The sequence below is a fragment of the Microcebus murinus genome, chromosome 9, assembly GCF_040939455.1.
Source record: "Microcebus murinus isolate Inina chromosome 9, M.murinus_Inina_mat1.0, whole genome shotgun sequence".
NCBI classification, from domain to species: Eukaryota; Metazoa; Chordata; class Mammalia; order Primates; family Cheirogaleidae; genus Microcebus; species Microcebus murinus.
Genome location: NC_134112.1, coordinates 11,571,418 through 11,589,497, shown reverse-complemented (window position 1 = coordinate 11,589,497; position 18,080 = coordinate 11,571,418).

The following is an 18,080-nucleotide window of genomic DNA, read 5'->3' as shown; positions in this document are numbered from 1 at the left end:
ACAGGCCAATATCCCTGATGAACATAGATGCAAAAATCCTCAACAAAACACTGGCAAACCAAATTCAACAGCATATTAAAGAATCATACAGCATTTCAAGTGAGATTTATCCCTGGGATACAAGGATGGTTCAATATACAAAAATTAATCAATGTGATACATCACTTTAACAAAATGAAGGGTAAAAATCATACAATCTTCTCAATGAATACATAAAAAGCGTACGACATTCATTTATGATAAAACCCTCAACACATCAGGCATAAGAGGAATGTACATCAACATAATAAAGGCCATATATGACAAGCTCACAGCTAATATCATATTCAACAATGAAAAACTGAAAGCTTTTCCTCTAAGATCAGAAACAAGACCAGGGTGGCCACTCCTGCCACTTCTATCCAACATAGTATGGAAGTCCTAGCAAGAGCAAGTTGTCAAGAAAAATAAATAAAAAGCATCCAAATTGGAAAGAAAGAAGTTAAATTGTCTGTTTGAAAATCTTATATAAAGAAAGCCCTAAAATTCCACCAAAAAAAACCTGTTACAACTAATAAATAGATTCAGTAAAGTTAGAAGATACAAACCAAAACACAAAAATCAGTTGCATTTCAATACATTACAACCAACTATCTGGAAAAGAAAGTTTTAAAATGACTTCTATACAATATATTAGAAAGAATAAAATACTTAGGAATAAATTTAACCAACAAGGTAGAAGATCTATACACTAAAAACACTACAAAATTGATGAAAGATATTGAAGAAGGCATGAATAAGTCAAAATATATCCCATGTTAATTCACTGGAGGAATATTGTTAAAATGTACGTACAAACCAAACCAATCTACAGATATAATGCAATCCCTATCAAAATTCCCATGGCGACCGGGCGAGGTGGCTCACGCCTATAATCCTAGCACTCTGGGAGGCCGAGGCAGGCAGATTGCTCGAGGTCAGAAGTTCGAAACCAGCCTGAGCAAAAGCGAGACTCTGTCTCTACTATAAATAGAAAGAAACTAGCCAACTAATATATATAGAAAAAATTAGCCGGGCATGGTGGCACATGCCTGTAGTCCCAGCCACTTGGGAGGCTGAGGCAGTAGGATTGTTTGAGCCCAGGAGTTTGAGGTTGCTGTGAGCTAGGCTGATGCCATGGCACTCACTCTAGCCTGGGCAACAAAGTGAGACTCTGTCTCAAAAAAAAAAAAAAAAAAAAATTCCCATGGCACCTTTTACAGAAATAGAAAAAATAATCCTAAAATTTGTATGAAACCACAAAAGACCTGTAAATAGCCAAAGTAACTTTGAGAAAGAAGAACAAAGCTGCAGGTATCACACTCCCTGATTGAAAACTATATTACAAAGCAAAAGTAATTAAAAGAGTATGGCACTGGCATAAAAATACACATAGTTCTACTACTAAGTGAAGTATCCCAGGAATGGAAAAACAAGCACCAGATATATTCTCCAGCAAACTGGTACTAACTGAGTAGCACCTAAGTGGACACATAGGTACTACAGTAATAGGGTATTGGGCAGGTGGGAGGGGGGAGGGGCGCAGGTATATACATACATAATGAGTGAGATGTGCACCATCTGGGGGATGGTCATGATGGAGACTCAGACTTTTGGGGGGAGGGGGGAAAATGGGCATTTATTGAAACCTTAAAATCTGTGCCCCCATAATATGCCGAAAAAAAAAAAAAATACACATAGTTCAATGGAACAGACTAGAGAGCCTAGAAATAAAACCAGGCATATGTGGCTATGGGGACAAGAGTGATTTTATTTTTAAATGCTAATCTGCCTGACTAATTCTGAGTCAAAATGTCTAGTTAATGTATTACTCTTTATGTAAAAACACCTACTCATTGTAAGTTTCACCCTTCCTCCAAAACAACCCTTTATGTTGCTGCATACATCATAGGCTATGACACCAGCAACATTCTCTCAGTCACCTACACATTCCTCCCAGAGCATGTATACTTCTTCCCCCAGATGTAAGCCCTGGGTCTGGTGGGTTGCAATGCAGAGATCTGTCTTGCCACCACCCAAAACCATGTTTCCGTCTTTAAGTCCCCCTAATAAATCATCCCATATTGACAAACTGGATTTGTCTGCCTCCTTTAGTTTCATGGCTCCTTCAGCATTTGGGGGTTGCTTTGCATATATGGCCCTTTCATAGAACAATGGTCAACTACTCCTCGAAAATAGCACGAAGAATGCAGAGCAGAGAAAGAAAAGTCTCCTCAAAAAATGGTTAGAAGCTGGGCGCGGTGGCTCACGCCTGTAATCCTAGCACTCTGGGAGGCTGAGGCGGGAGGATTGCTCAAGGTCAGGAGTTCAAAACCAGCCTGAGCAAGAGCGAGACCCCGTCTCTACTATAAACAGAAAGAAATTAATTGGCCAACTAATATATATATTAAAAAAAAATTAGCCGAGCATGGTGGTGCATGCCTGTAGTTCCAGCTACTCAGGAGGCTGACATAGGAGGATTGCTTGAGCCCAGGAGTTTGAGGTTGCTGTGAGCTAGGCTGACGCCATGGCACTCACTCTAGCCTGGGCAACAAAGCGAGACTCTGTCTCAATAAAAAAAAAAAAAAAAAAATGGTTAGAAAAACTGGATATCCACATGTAGAAAATGAAAGTGTACCCTTATCTCACACCATATACAAAAATCAACTCAAAAATGGATTAAAGACTTAAACGTAAGACTTGAAACCATAAAACTGTTAGAAGAGAACATAGGGAACAAGCTTCTTGACATTGGTCTGGGCAATGATTCATTGGAATTGACCTCAAAAACACAATCAAGGAAAGCAAAAATAAACAAACATGATTGATTACATCTAACTAGAAAGCTTCGGCACAACAATCAACAGAGTAGGTGGGGTGGAAACAATCAACAGAGTAAACAGAAACAATCAACAGAGGAAAAGGAAACAATCAACAGAGTAAAAGGAAACAATCAACAGAGTAAAAAGAAAAGGCAACCTATAGAATGACAGAAAATATCTGCAAACCATAAACCATATATCTAATAAAGGGTTACTATTGAAAATATATAAGAAATTCACATAAATAACCCAATAGAAAAAAAAAAAAAAAACTAACAAAAATGGGCAAAGGACCTGAATAGACTTTTTCCAAAGAAAACAAATGACCAACAGGTATATGAAAAGGTGCACAATATCATTAATCATCAGGGAAATACAAATCAAAACTACAAAGATATATAACCTCATACCTGTTAGAATGACTACTATGAAAAAAAAAAACAAGCAATAACAACAAGTATTGGCAAGGATGTGGAGAAAAGGAAACACTTTTACCCTGTCAATGAGAATCTAAACTGATGCATCCATCATAAAAAGTACAGAAGTTCCTCAAAAAATTAAGGATAAAGCAATCCTACTTCTAGGCTCATATATAAAGGAAATGAAATCAGTATCTCTAAAAGATATGTGCACCCCTATGCACATCGCAGCATTATTCAAAATAGCCAAGATATGGAAACAATCTAAGAGTCCATCAGCAGATGAATGGATAAAGAAATTGTGGGCCGGGCGCTGTGGCTCACGCCTGTAATCCTAGCTCTTGGGAGGCCGAGGCGGGCGGATTGCTCAAGGTCAGGAGTTCAAAACCAGCCTGAGCAAGAGCGAGACCCCGTCTCTACTATAAACAGAAAGAAATTAATTGGCCAACTGATATATATATAAAAAAAAAAATTAGCCGGGCATGGTGGCTCATGCCTGTAGTCCCAGCTACTCGGGAGGCTGAGGCAGAAGGATCGCTTGAGCCCAGGAGTTTGAGGTTGCTGTGAGCTAGGCTGACGCCACGGCACTCACTCTAGCCTGGACAACAAAAGTGAGACTCTGTCTCAAAAAAAAAAAAAAAAAGAAATTGTGGTACTGAAAGAGGGGAGCAAGATGATGGACCAGAGATACCACCAGCCAGAGTGTCTCTGTAAAAATGAGAAGTTTTTAATGAAAGAGAAAAAAAAACCGACAAACATAGATCAGATAAGGGTGTGAAGGAAGGGTGCCTGAACTTATAGGAGACTCCATGGGAAGAGGTTGCAGAGCAGAACTGGGAGGAGAAAGGCATCAGTGGGGATTAGGCCTTGAGAGAATTGGAGACCAGTGAGAAGGACAGGAGGAGCAATTAATACCCCTCTCCCTCCCATCCTGGACTTCTGGGGGGCTCCTGAGCTGTTGGAGAGACCTCCTGCTGAATAAGCCCAGAGACTGCTACTGCCAGTGAGCAGAGAGCCTCCTGGGGACAGGATACCAGGTTCCCAGGCCCCTCTGAGTGCCTCCCACCCCACAGACCTGAGCTGGATGGCAGGCACCATATTGCTTCTCTACTCACAAGGTGCCTTCCTCCTCCCCAGGGAGCCTCAACCCCTGATGTTCCATCTTGCTCATCCCCACACAGACATTTCCCAACTCTAGTGCAGACCGCAGGAACCACAGAAGTCCAGTGAGTCCCAGGTGATCTTCATGACTCCAGAGCCCGGTCATTCTGGCCAAACTGCCTCCCAGAGACAGGGTCAGAGGTGACCAGAGTGTAGACACACAGATCAGCAGAATAAACACTCACCAATGTAAAATCATCCAAAAGTTAAAGGTCAAAGGCCAGATACCACAATGGCTCAAGAGATAAAACAAAGCAACAAAGTTCTACTCAAGAGGATGAACAGAAATGCACCCCATTTATCAATACCTTCAATAAATGTGACTGGCTTGAACTGCCATCTGAAGAGACATAGGCTGGCTGAATGGATAAATACATACAAGCCAAGTATCTCCTGTCTTCAGGAAATGCATCTAATCCACAAGGACTCATTCAGATTCAAAGAAAGAGATGGAAAACAATATACCATGCAAACAGAAACCAAAGTTGATGTAGCAGTACTCATATCAGATAACTTAGTCTTCAAATCAACAAAAGTAATGAAGGACAAAGATGGTCATTATATAATGGTAAAGGGAAAATTCAATAAGAAGACATAACAATTCTAAATATTTACACACCTAACACAGCTGAGCCCAGATTCAAGAAGCAAGCCCTACTTGATCTAAACAAAATGATAAACCATAGCAGCCTAGTAGCCAGGGACTTCAACACCCCTCTGACAGAACAGAACAGATCCTCCAAACAGAAAATAAATAAAGCAGCAATTGACTTAAACAGAACTCTAAAACAAATGGGCCTAGCCGGGCATAGTGCCTCACACCTGTAATCCTACCACTCTGGGAGGCCAAGCTGGGAGGATCACTCAAGGTCAGGAGTTCAAAACTAGCCTGAGCAAGAGCAAGACCCTGTCTCTACTAAAAATAGAAAGAAATTAATTGGCCAACTAAAAAATATATAGAAAAAATTAGCCAGGGATGGTAGTGCATGCCTGTAGTCCCAGCTACTCAGGAGGCTGAGGCAGAAGGATTGCTTGAGCCCAGGAGTTTGAGAGTGCTGTGGCACTCTAGCCCAGGCAACAGAGTAAGATTCAGGGAAGGGAAGGGAAGGGAAGGGAAGGGAAGGGAAGGGAAGGGAAGGGAAGGGAAGGGAAGGGGAGGGGAGGGGAGGGGAGGGGAGGGGAGGGGAGGGGAGGGGAGGGGAGGGGAGGGGAGGGGAGGGGAGGGGAGGGGAGGGGAGGAGAGGGGGAGGGGGAGGCAGAGGGGAGGGGAGGGGAGGGGAGGGGGAGGCCGAGGGGGAAAAGGGAAAAGGGAAAACAAATGGGCCTAACAGACATTTACAGAACATTCTACCCAAAAACCGCTGAATACAAGTTCTGCTCATCAGCCCATGGGACACTCTCTAAGAATGACCACAGCCTAGGCCACAAAACATGTCTCAATAAATTTTAAAAAATAGAAATTATACTATGCATCTTCTTAGACCATAATGGAATAAAATTAGAAATCAACTCCAACAGAAACATTCATCTCTATACAAAGTCATGGAAACTAAACAACCTACTACTGAATGATTGTCACGTCAAGGACAAAATTAAGATGGAAATCAAATGATTCCTTGAACTAAATGATAAAGGGGACAGAAATTATCAAAAATGGTGTGAAACAGCTAAAGCAATCCTGGGAGGAAAATTCAAAGCCATAAATGTCTACATCTAAAATACAGAAACATCACAAATCAACAGTCTCAAAGAACTGTCTCAAAGAACAGGAAAAGGATGAGCGAACCAATTCCAAATCCAGCAGAAGAAAAGAAATAACAAAGATCAGAGCAGAACTAAATGAAATAAATAACAAAACAACTATATGGAAGATAGTTGGGACCAAAAAGTTGGTTCCTTGATAAAATAAATTAAATTGACATATATCTTGCTAAATTAACCAGAAGCAGAAAAGAAACAACTCTAATAAGCTCAATCAGAAATGAAAAGGAGAAATTACAATTGATATCATGGGAATACAAAATACCATCTATGAATACTATGAAAATGTCTACACACACAAACTTGAAAACATAGAGGAAATGGATAAATTCTTAGAAAACACAGCCTCTCTCATTCAGAAAGAAATAGCATTCCTGAACAGACCAATATCAAGTACCAAAACTGAGGCAGCAATAAAAAAACTTTCTTAAAAAACAGTACTGGACCAGATGGTTTCACACCCAAATTTTATCAGACCTACAAAGAAGAACGGGAGCTTATCTTGCAAAAATTATTCTACAACATTCAGAAGGAAGAAATCTTCCCCAACATGTTTTACAAAGCCAACATCATGCTGATACCAAAGCCAGGAAAGGACTAACCAAAAAAAGAAAACAACAAACCAATATTCCTTATGAATATATAATAAAAATTCTCAATAAAACCTAGCAAACCAAATTCAACAGCTCATCAAAAAATTAATCCATCCCAACCAAGCAGGCTTCATCCATAGATGCTGGGATGGTTCAACATATGCAAATATATAAATGTAATTCACCACATAAATTGAAGTAATAAAAATATCATATGATCCTCTCAATAGATGAAGAAAAAGCATTTGACAAAATTCAGCACCCTTTTATGATAACAATGCTTAACAAAATAGACATAGACAGAACTCACCCAAAAATTATAAAAGCCTTATGCAACAAACCCGCAGCCGGCATCATACTGAACGGGGATAAATTCAAAGCATTCTCACTTAGAACTGGAACCAGACAACGTTGCCTGCTATCACCACTTCTATTCAACATAGTACTGGAAGTCCTAGCCAGAGCAATCAGATAAGAGAAGGAAATCAAATGCATCCAAATGGGGGCAGAAAAGATCACATTATCATTCTTTGCTGATGATGTGATCTTATATAGAGAAAACCCCAAATATTCTGCCAAGAGATTACTGGAATTAATAAATAAATTAAGCAAAGTCTCAGGTTACAAAATCAATGTACACAAATCAGAAGTATTCATATATGCCAACAAAAGTCAAACTGAGAACCAAATCAAAGACTCAATACCTTTCACAATAGCAACAAAGAAAATAAAACACCTAGGAATATATTTAACTAAAGAGGTGAAATACCTCTACAAGGAGAACTATAAAACACTGAGGAAGGAAATAGCAGAGGACATAAACAGATGGAAAGCCATGCATGCTTATGGATCAACAGAATCAACATTGTTAAAATGTCTATACTATCCAAAGTGATCTACAGATTCAATGCAATCCCTTTTAAAATACCAACATTATTTTTCACAGATTAGAAGAATAATTCTACACTTTATATGGAACCAGAGACGACCCTATATAGCCGAAACAACCTTAAGCAAAAAGAACAAATAAGGAGGCATCACTTTACCAAATTTCAAACTATACTAGAAAGCTATAGTAACCAAAAAAGCATGGCATTGGCACAAGAACAGAGACATAAGCCAATGGGATTGGACTGAGAGCCCAGATATAAAACCATTCTCATATAGCCATCTTATCTTCAAAATATACGCCAGAGAAAATAATCCTTATTCAATAAATGGTACTGGGAAAATTGTATACCCACATGTATAAGACTGAAACAGGATCTATAACTCTCACCACTCACAAAAATTAATACACAATGGATAACAGACTTAAACCTAAGGCATGAAAACATAAGAATTCTAGAAGAAAACATTGGAAATACTCTTATAGACATTGGCCTAGGCAAAGAATTTATGAAGAAGACCCCAAAGGCAATCACAGCAACAACAAAAAGAAATAAATGGGACCTGATAAAATTAAAAAGCTTCTATACAGCCAGGGAAACAATCAACAGAGCAAACAGACAACCTACAGAATGGGAGAAAATAGTCGCATGTTACACATCCTATAAAGGGCTGATAACCAGAGTCTACAAAGAACTCAAGCAATTCAGCAAGGAAATACCAAACAACCCCATTACAAGGTGAGCAAAGGACATGAACAGAACCTTTTCAAAAGAAGACAGACTAATGGCCAAAAACATGAAAAAATGCTCAACATCTCTAATCATCAAGGAAATGAAAATCAAAATGACTAAGAGATATCACTTAACTGCAGTGTGAATGGCTTTTATCAAAAAATTCCCGAATAACAAATGTTGGTGTGGATGCAGAGAGATAGGAACACTCATACACCACTGGTGGGACTGCAAATTAGTACAACCTCTATGGAAAGTAGTATGGAGATACCTCAAAGAACTAAAAGTAGAACTACCATTTGATCCAGCATTCCCAGTACAGGGTATCTCCTCAAAGGAAAAAAAGACATTCTATATAAAAGACATCTACACTCAAATGCTTATAGCAGCACAATTCACAATTGTAAAGATGTGGAAACAACCCAAGTGCCCATTAATACATGAATGGATTAATAAAATGTGATATATGTATACCACAGAGTACTACTCAGCCATTAAAAAATATGGTGAACTACCTATTGTATTATCCTGGGTGGAGCTGGAGCCTGTTCTTCTAAGAGACGTATCACAAGAATAGAAACACAACACCACATGTACTGACTATTAAATTGGTACTAATTGATCAACACTAGTGTGCATATGTAGGAAAAACCATTCATAGGGTGTCAGGCAAGAGGGAGAGAGGAGGAGGGGATGGATAAATTCATACCTAATGGATGTTGTGCATGATCTCTGGGGGATGGACATCCTTGTAGTGCTTGTACCCCTGTAATACTCTGAAATTTAAAAAAATTAAAGAGCAAACAAAATTCCACAAATCTTTTGCCCTTATTCCAATGGCAAAGATTAGGTATAAGTTACTATTCAGTTTAAGAATGTTTTAAGTTTCAAAACTACAAAAAGTTTTTAAAATTAAATATTAAATTATGACCCTTTGATTCTGAAATGCTATTCCAAAAGAAAATATTCCTTAGACTGTGTCATGTTATTAATGCAAAGAAAACAATATTAAAACAAGAATTTAAATTTTAAAGAACCCTTATTTAAATGATTTCCCCTTGTCTCACATTGATTTTTCTCCTTCTCTTGACAAGATCCTGTCTAATTCTATTATATTATTTTATGCCAAGATGATTGTTTCCATGTAGTAGAATCAGTATTATTATTCCAATTACAGTCTCAATTTTTCAGCCAATTTCTTAAATTTTAAATATCTAGTCCTCATATTTTGTGTTGCTTTCATATATGCTCCTTGTTTTCTACTTTTATACTTATTACATCAAGAATGGCATTTTTTTTGCATGAGTGAATTAGTCCTTTTCCAATCGCAATAGTTTTTTAAAAATATTTTTGTTGATGCATAATTATTTTACATATTTATGGGATACATGTGATATTTTGTTGCATGCACAGAATGTGTAATTATTAAGCCAAGGTATTTGGGGTATCCACCACCTTGAGTATTTATCATTTCATACATTGGCAACATTTAAGTTCTCTCTTTTAACTACTTTGAAATATGCAATACATTCTTGCTTATTATAGTCGTCCTACTCTGCCATTATACCTTAGAACATATACCACTATTTAACATATGCTTGTACCCATTAATAGTTTTTTATCTGCTGTCTGTGTCTCCTGTTACAATGTAGTCTTAATAAGAGTAGTAACTTCAAGATTAGCAAAAGGAAAACTATTCCCCATCATAGAGAAATCTGGATTATACGGTACTTTTTCTAGAAGACAATAAAAATTTTCTATGGCATTAAAAAAAAGAAATTGTGGTACATATATAGAATGAAATATTATTCAGCATTAAAAAAAAAGAAGAAAATCCCACCACTTGAAACAACATAGATGAACCTGGAGGTCATTACGCTAAGTGAAATAAAGATAAATACTATATGATTTCACTTTTATGTGGAATCTAAAAAAGTCAAACTTACAGAAGCAGAAAGTAGAACAGTGGTTGCCAGGGCTGGGGGTGAGGAAAATGGGGAGATATTGGGGAAAATGGGGAGATATTGGGCAAATGATACAAACTTTCAATTACAGGATGAACAAGTCTGGGGATCTAATGTATCGCATGGCAGGTGATGGATGTGTTAATTAATTTAATTGTGGTAATCACTGCACAATGTATATCAAATCATCACATTGTACACATTGAATATATTCAATCCTTATTTGCTAATTAAATACTTTACAATTTTAAAAATTTAAAAGTTTTTTAAAAAGGGTTTTTGGCTGTTTATACCTGACTTAGATTATTTTCACATTTTTATATCTGTCCCAGTTTAACTCTGAATAAATCTCTCTCCTGAAAGAGATTTATTCTGTCATTCTTACTGTTCAGTCACATCATCGCTTGTTTCCTGCCTTCCTTCTAATCACAGGACAATCTGGAAATAACATAATATTTTAATTTTTTTCTCCAACTATCCCATTATAATTTTTTTCTGATACTTGGTGACAGAACTTAAGGGTTACCCATCTAGGCCTCCAATAATGAAGAGTAAATCCGGATAAATTTAATTTCTTGGTGCCATCTGGTCAAACATGATAGTAAGCACCTATTAATAGTAACAAAAAGGTTAAACCTGAAGGAAGGTAACACATGCCAGAATCTTTTAAAAGAAAACAGCATGCAGGTTGCAGGTGTTCTCATGGAGGAAGAAACAATGTTAAAGATTCCTGAATCCATATACATGGCTTGAGTCACTGTTTTCTAAATTTGAGAAAATTTCAACTTGCTCTTAACTTTTTGAATAATATGTGTTAATTTCCTGAACTTTGTAGAATTTTTTTTTCACCTCCTAGAGCTGGATGGACTGACTGATTTTCCTGTCTACTGACTAACGAGACAAGGATTTTTAATCAAAGGGGTTCAGTTGCACTGTCCGCTGTTTTTCCATTCAATTTTGAGTTATATCAGAAGACTTTTAAGCTCTGCCCTGGCCTCGAACTGACTCAAGTTACAGCCAAAGGGAGAATCAGCAGAATATGGGATATTGGGGTAGCTGAGCACAAAAAGTAAGTTACTTTCTTCTTAGTTACCCTGGCAGGTTTGCCTCTCTTTAATATTCAAGGCTGTTGTCTCATTATTACCTTGAGTGCAGCCACTTTAGATACAGCCCATAAAATTATTGTGTGTCTTATCTCACCAATGGTTATCACCTCCTGAATGTTGTCAAAAACTGTGAATGGATCATCTAGCCTACATGAAACACCAAACTAATGAGATGATCACTGCTGCTAGTTTTGCTGTGAATAAACATCTCCCCTGAAAGCTCAGTAACACCAGTGTGCCCCAAAGTTGTGGTTAGCAGGTTTGGTCAATTGGTCATCAGAATGGGAGCTAAATGTAAAAAACTATGTACTTTTGGCCCATTCAAACTTAATTCTGTGTAATCTATACCATGGAACTGGGGCATTATGAAGGATCCCTGAGAAAAAGAAAATAGACATGAATAAGGGCTCTACTCACCTTTACTTCAATATGATTTTATAAAGCCACACCCACGAGCATTTGTCATAATGTGGGCCACCACTGAAAAACCCAGAGGACCTTTTTGTCCACGGGTCTTAAAAAAGAGATTTACATATCATTCAACTGCACTGACCAAAGCACAATTTTTTCATCTTCCTTTACCCATAATTTTGAAGAGTTACCAGACATAAAATGTTTTATTGTTCCACTTCCCATTTATACGTTTTATTGTTAATCATTAATCCCTGCTTCTTCTGGACTTTTCCAAGATCTGTTCTGTTGTAAGCCTGTGACACTCTGCTTATATGCAATTGCGTGGAGCGCCAGGCAGAATTGTGTCAGCGATAAGAAAGTTGAAAGCTTTACCACTGGAATTCATTTAGCTGTGCTGATAAACATGGCTGGGGTGAATGGGGGGCCCCAGCATCAAGGCAACCTTGACAGAGAACAGCTAGGACCCACGTTTCAATTTCCCAAGTTTGGTTATGGTATCGTGAAGGATCCTTTGAGATCAGGGTCCTTAATTCACACCCTGCTCTATTTTACTAGCTGTACAACTTTTAGTAAATCATTTAATTTATGTAAAATACAGATAATTGTAGCTACTTCATTTGAAATAGGATTCTTTCGTATGGGGTCTAGTACACTATTAAATGCTCAGTACTTGTTAGTGACCCCCTCCCTTCACATATCGTCACCACATAGCACAAGTAACCCCATAGCCCTAACAAGTGCACAGTCACTATGCCCCTTGCTTGTCAGTAGCTGTCTGCAGACCTGAAGAAGCCCCCTTCTCTTGAAGCCCCAGAGGCTTTCTCACCTGTCCCTCACCCCTGCTAACCTAAATATACACTCAACCCATCATCACCCTCCACCATCCTGGCTCTTCTTGGGCCTCAGTCACCAGCTCCTGGGACAGGGATTCCCAGGAAAAAAAGAGAGGGGAAAAGAGAAAAGACAAATAAGGAAAGAAGAAGGGGGAAGGAACCCCTCTGCTCTTCGCCTGTTCCCACCCCCTCTACTTCAGTGCTGTTCCCAGTGTGGCTGGGCAGGGAAAGGAAGGAGCTCAGCAAATAGCGTGGAGAAGAGACCCAGGGAGAACACCGTCCCTGGAGCCCACTCCACTCGGCAGAAACCCAAGCAGGGCCTGCACGTGGCAGTACCCACCTCTCCGCCACAGCAGGGATTCTCTGGCTTCCAGTTCTGGTCTCTGAGAATAGTCTACACACAGCCTTTTGGAACATGGCCCTTTGTAGACAGGTACTATTTATAGTCCACATTAAGTTCTCAGGTGCATATGTTTATACTTCCATACTAAGTAATATTGTTCCTATCATATACTAAACATAGCTATTTTAGTCCATCAGTGTAATTGTTTACATTTAAAGATAAGCTCCATTGTTTTGACCATATTCCTTATTTTAAAAATCAATTCCCTTTACTATCTATATTTTTATAACAATCGGATAAGGTTAGCTGCTATTATTATAAATGTTCAAATTACATATATACATATACATATGGTGATCATTTATATGAAATTTACATATAAGAAATTATATACGGGCTGGGCAAAGTGGCTCACATCTGTAATTCTATCACTTTGGGAAGCCAAGGTGGGAGAATCATTTGAGACCAGGAGTTCAAGACCTGCCTGGGCAAGATAGCAAAATCCCGTCTCTACAAAAATTTAAAAATTAGCCATGCAAGGTGGCACATGCCTATGGGCCTAGCTTCTCCGGAGGCATACTGAGCCAGAGCCGTGGTGTGTGGGACAACCAAGACTGAGCAGTCACTGGGGAAGTTCTTAAAGAGGCTCGCTCAGAACGTCCGGCACCAGCTCCTGTTTCCTCTCAGTGATCTTGGAAACTAGAAGTGGAACCTGAGGGACATGGGACATGGTGAGAGTGTCCGGTTCATTTGCAGGTGAAGGTCTGAAGCTGCTGTGTCCCATTCCTCAGCCGCCTAACTAAAATATTTTGATAAGAAGCTGCTGGCAGGGAGCGCCGGCTACAGGCTGTGTGTATTTTCCCAGGTGCAGGATGGGATTAGAGCGAAGAGAAACGTGAACCCTCTCAATAGAGCACATCAGGCCGGTCACAGGGACCTCTCCAACCACGGCTTAGAAAGGTTGCTGCTGTCCATGGGGCAAGATAAACCCTGAATGATTCAGACCTTGCAGAGGAATCAGAGTACATTCGGGCCTGGGAATGTCAACAATAACCTTCCAAAGGAAAAATAAAGTGCTCATAAGCCAAATGTCCTCACTCGCATTTCCTGAATATCTAACCCACATGGCTAATTGGCAAGCCATTTCATAGTACCTGTCTTCCTGCCCTTTTGACTTTCCTTTTGTTTAAAGATGTCTTGAAAAATCTCCATAAGGAGGAGGTTTCCCTCCAGCTAGGGATAAGCACGATCAATAACAATCTCACAGGCTAAGTGACAGAAAGACTAGGCTTGCATAGATAACAAAGGAGCCTTCAAAAACTTGAGGAAGAAAACTAAAACTTATTTTGGTTGAACACTGATTCTTTTTTTAATCTGCAATTCTCGTGGATTTCTTTCCATGTATTTGACAAAGCAAACACTCTGGAATTTTAGCTTCCTATCTAATAAGCTAAAAGAAATACTTACTGATCACACAAATATACATTTATTAATATAACAAATTTTATGTAAAATATATTGTTACTCTGAGACTGGACCACAGTATTTCTAAATCCTTAATAGTATCCTGAAATTTCAAGGCAAAAAAAACCAAAAACAATAGAAAACTTTCAGAAATGCGTGTTCAATGGTTTAAGGGTGGTGATGGGAACAAGTCTCTTGTTTTAGTATAGTTGCAGTCTCTGCCTTAGAGATTAAAGGCAGATACTGTGTATCTTCAGTTAGCACCACATAATAGTGAGTTCCTTCAAAACTATTCTATTTACATAATGCAAAAATCTACCTTAAAAAGGAAAAGATACATTCCTACAGAAAAAAGAATATTTTTTTATGTGAAGAAATTGGCCCATTGCCCTTGGGCTGCTTGAAGGCAGGTTTTTGGAACTGACATGATTATTGTTCAAGATACAAATATTTCATTGGGAAAAGAAAAGCTAATTTCTAAGTAATATCTATAGCATTTCCCTCTTTTATAATGATAACGTATCATATGTACTTTAAATATCTAGAGGAATGTATAACCAAAAGGTTGATGAGAACACCTCTAGAAGGTGAGACTAAGAAGGCCATTTCATGGCCATATTTTACATATTTCTGTGAAACTTTCATTTTTAAGTTTTTATGATGAGAAAAAATAAATAAACTGCATCATCATGATGCAGGCAAGATTTTGGAGTGAAAATAAATTTTTTCTAAAATAGGCTGAGCCCTTATTTCCTTTTTTCATGTTTAATTGCCTTAATTTAAAAATGATATAAACTCAGCAGAATGATGAAGGCAGCCTAATATTTCACATATTTCATTTGTTGTTTTTGTTCTTATTTCTCAGAGCTATCTTGAACTTTGCCACCTGAGTACATTAATTCCAATGCTTACAGCAGAAATAACTATTCCACCTGGCCAAGGAACTAGCCAGGGCTCAACAGAGGATTACGCTTTGGTTACTGAGCTAATTGAAAATAACCACAGAAAGACCATCTACCCTCTCTACTGAGGAGACCATTCAAGAGCCAACCCAAGAACCTGACTCTAGTCGTGTCACTGACCTGACAACTGTGTTAGTGTCCAGCCACCCTGCTGAGGAGCCCACGGACCCATGGGGGATGCCATTGCCTGGAAGCACACTCTGCTCCTTGACTTTACATAAAGACAGCCGGTTAATTTTCCAGTCCAAATTTGCTTTTGTTTGGATGAGGCTATTTTATTCATGTTCCCTTTTCATTCCTGCACCTTTTACAATCCACCACGCTGCTTGGCTCCCATCCTATCACCCTCGATAAATGTGGAATGATAAACAACGCTGCTGCTACAGTCGAACAATAGCCTAATTCGGTTCTCAGAAATGGGTAGGATCTATTAGCCACTCCTATTTGATTTCCCTCCTGCGGGATTTTCTTTAGGAGTGTAACCTTGTCCTACTCTCACATCTTTCCTTTTGAACCAATGTTCTATATTCTAGAAATCATGTAGGAAGAGGATGATGTATTCCCTTAGTTCATTACATATTGGGCAAAATAGAAAGAGAAAGGGACTTGGCAGAGAATGCACAAGGCACCCTCTTAAACAAGCAGAAATAAATTTGCTTTCTGGTCCCAACTTGAAAGCTCACCATTTGTTTTTCTTTTATCAACTAAGATCACAAGAATCTTCAGCAGAAGAAATGCCAAGAGGTCTCGACTCTCACAGATGGAGTTATTAATAATGGAGGAAATGCAAACTAGAACTGGTGACAAAGACATCAACCCTAAAAATGACACAGAGAATATGAATATAGTCAGATGACTCCCCCCGCCAAGTCTGCCAATTTGCCAAATATTTTCATTTCCTTTACCTTATTTATAGTAAAATATGAAAAATAGAATCACATGTCACAGACAAAAATGCTCTGTTGGCGACATTGTATGAGTCACTCTGTCACGCATGTCTTTAATAAATTGATGGATGTTAACAGCATAGAATATTTAATATGGGCTCATTTTACTTGTATCATTGTTGGATTCAAAAAAAAGATTTAAGGAGGTTAATAAGGTGAGAAGAAAAAGTAATTAATAAAGAGAAGAACTTAAATAAGGATGGAACTTGATCTTTAGGAAATAAATACCACAAGGAAGAAGGCAGAGTAAGATGACCAGATCAAACCCTCCAGTGATCATCTCCCTGCAAGAACACCAACTCCAACAACTATCCACACAATAAAAGCACCTTCATAAGAACCAAATATCAGTTGAGCAATCAAGTACCTAGTTTTAACATTATATCAAGGAACACGGCACTGAAGAGAGTAGAAAGGACAATCTCTCACCACCTATGCCACCCCTCCCCTATCCTGGGGCAGTGCAGCACCAGTACCAGTGGAGAGAGAGTCTATGTGCTTGGGAGAGGAAAAGTGAAGTGATTGTGGGAATTTGCATTGGAACTCAGGGCCAAAAATTAATTAATATTCTTCTCCACAGCACATAGACCATTCTCAAGGATAGACTATATGTTAGGCCACAAAACGAGTCTTAAAACATTCAAAAAAATTGACATCACATCAAGTATTTTCTCTATGATGGAATAAAACTAGAAGTCAGTAACAAGAGGAACATTGGAAACTCTACAAACACATGGAAATTAAACAATATGCTTCTGAATGACCAATTAAGAGATTAAGAAGGGAAAAAAATGAAAATATACATACCAAAGCTAATGGGATACAGTAAAAGCAGTATTAAGAGAAACATTTATAGCAATAGTGCCTACATCAAAAAAATAGAGAAGCTTCAAATAAACAACCTAAGAATGCACTTAGAGAACTAGAAAAATAAGAGTAAACCATACCCAAAATTAGTAGAAGAAAATAAATAATAAAAATCAGAGAGGAAATAAATGAAATTGAAACTAAAAAATCACACAAAAGATCAACAGAATGAATGATTGTTTTTTTGAAAAGATAAACAAAATTGACAAATATTTAGCCAGACTAACTAAGGAAAAAAGGGAGAAGACCCAAAAAAAATCAGAGATGAAAAAAGAAACATTACAATTGATACTACAAGAATTCAAAGGATCATTAGGGACTACTATGAGCAACTATATGCCAATAAATTTGAAATTCTAGAAGTGGATAAATTCTAAAATACTTACAACCTACCAAGATTAAACCAGGAAGAAATCCAAAACCAGAATAGATCAATAACAAGTCATGAGATAAAGGCAGTAATAAAAAAATCTCCCATCAAAGAAAAGCCCAGCACCTGATCACTTTACTGCTGATTTCTACCAAACATTGAAAAAAGAACTCATACCAATCCATTGAAACTATTCCAAAAAATTGAAAAGGATGGAGTATTCCCAAACTCATTCTACAAGGCATGTGTCACCTGGATACCAAAACCAGACAAAAACACAACATAAAAAGAAAACTATAGGCCAATATCTCTGAAGAACATAGATGCAAAAATCCTCCACAAAATACTATCAAACCAAATTCAACAACACATTAAAAAGATTATTCATCATTATAAAGTGAGATTCATCCATAG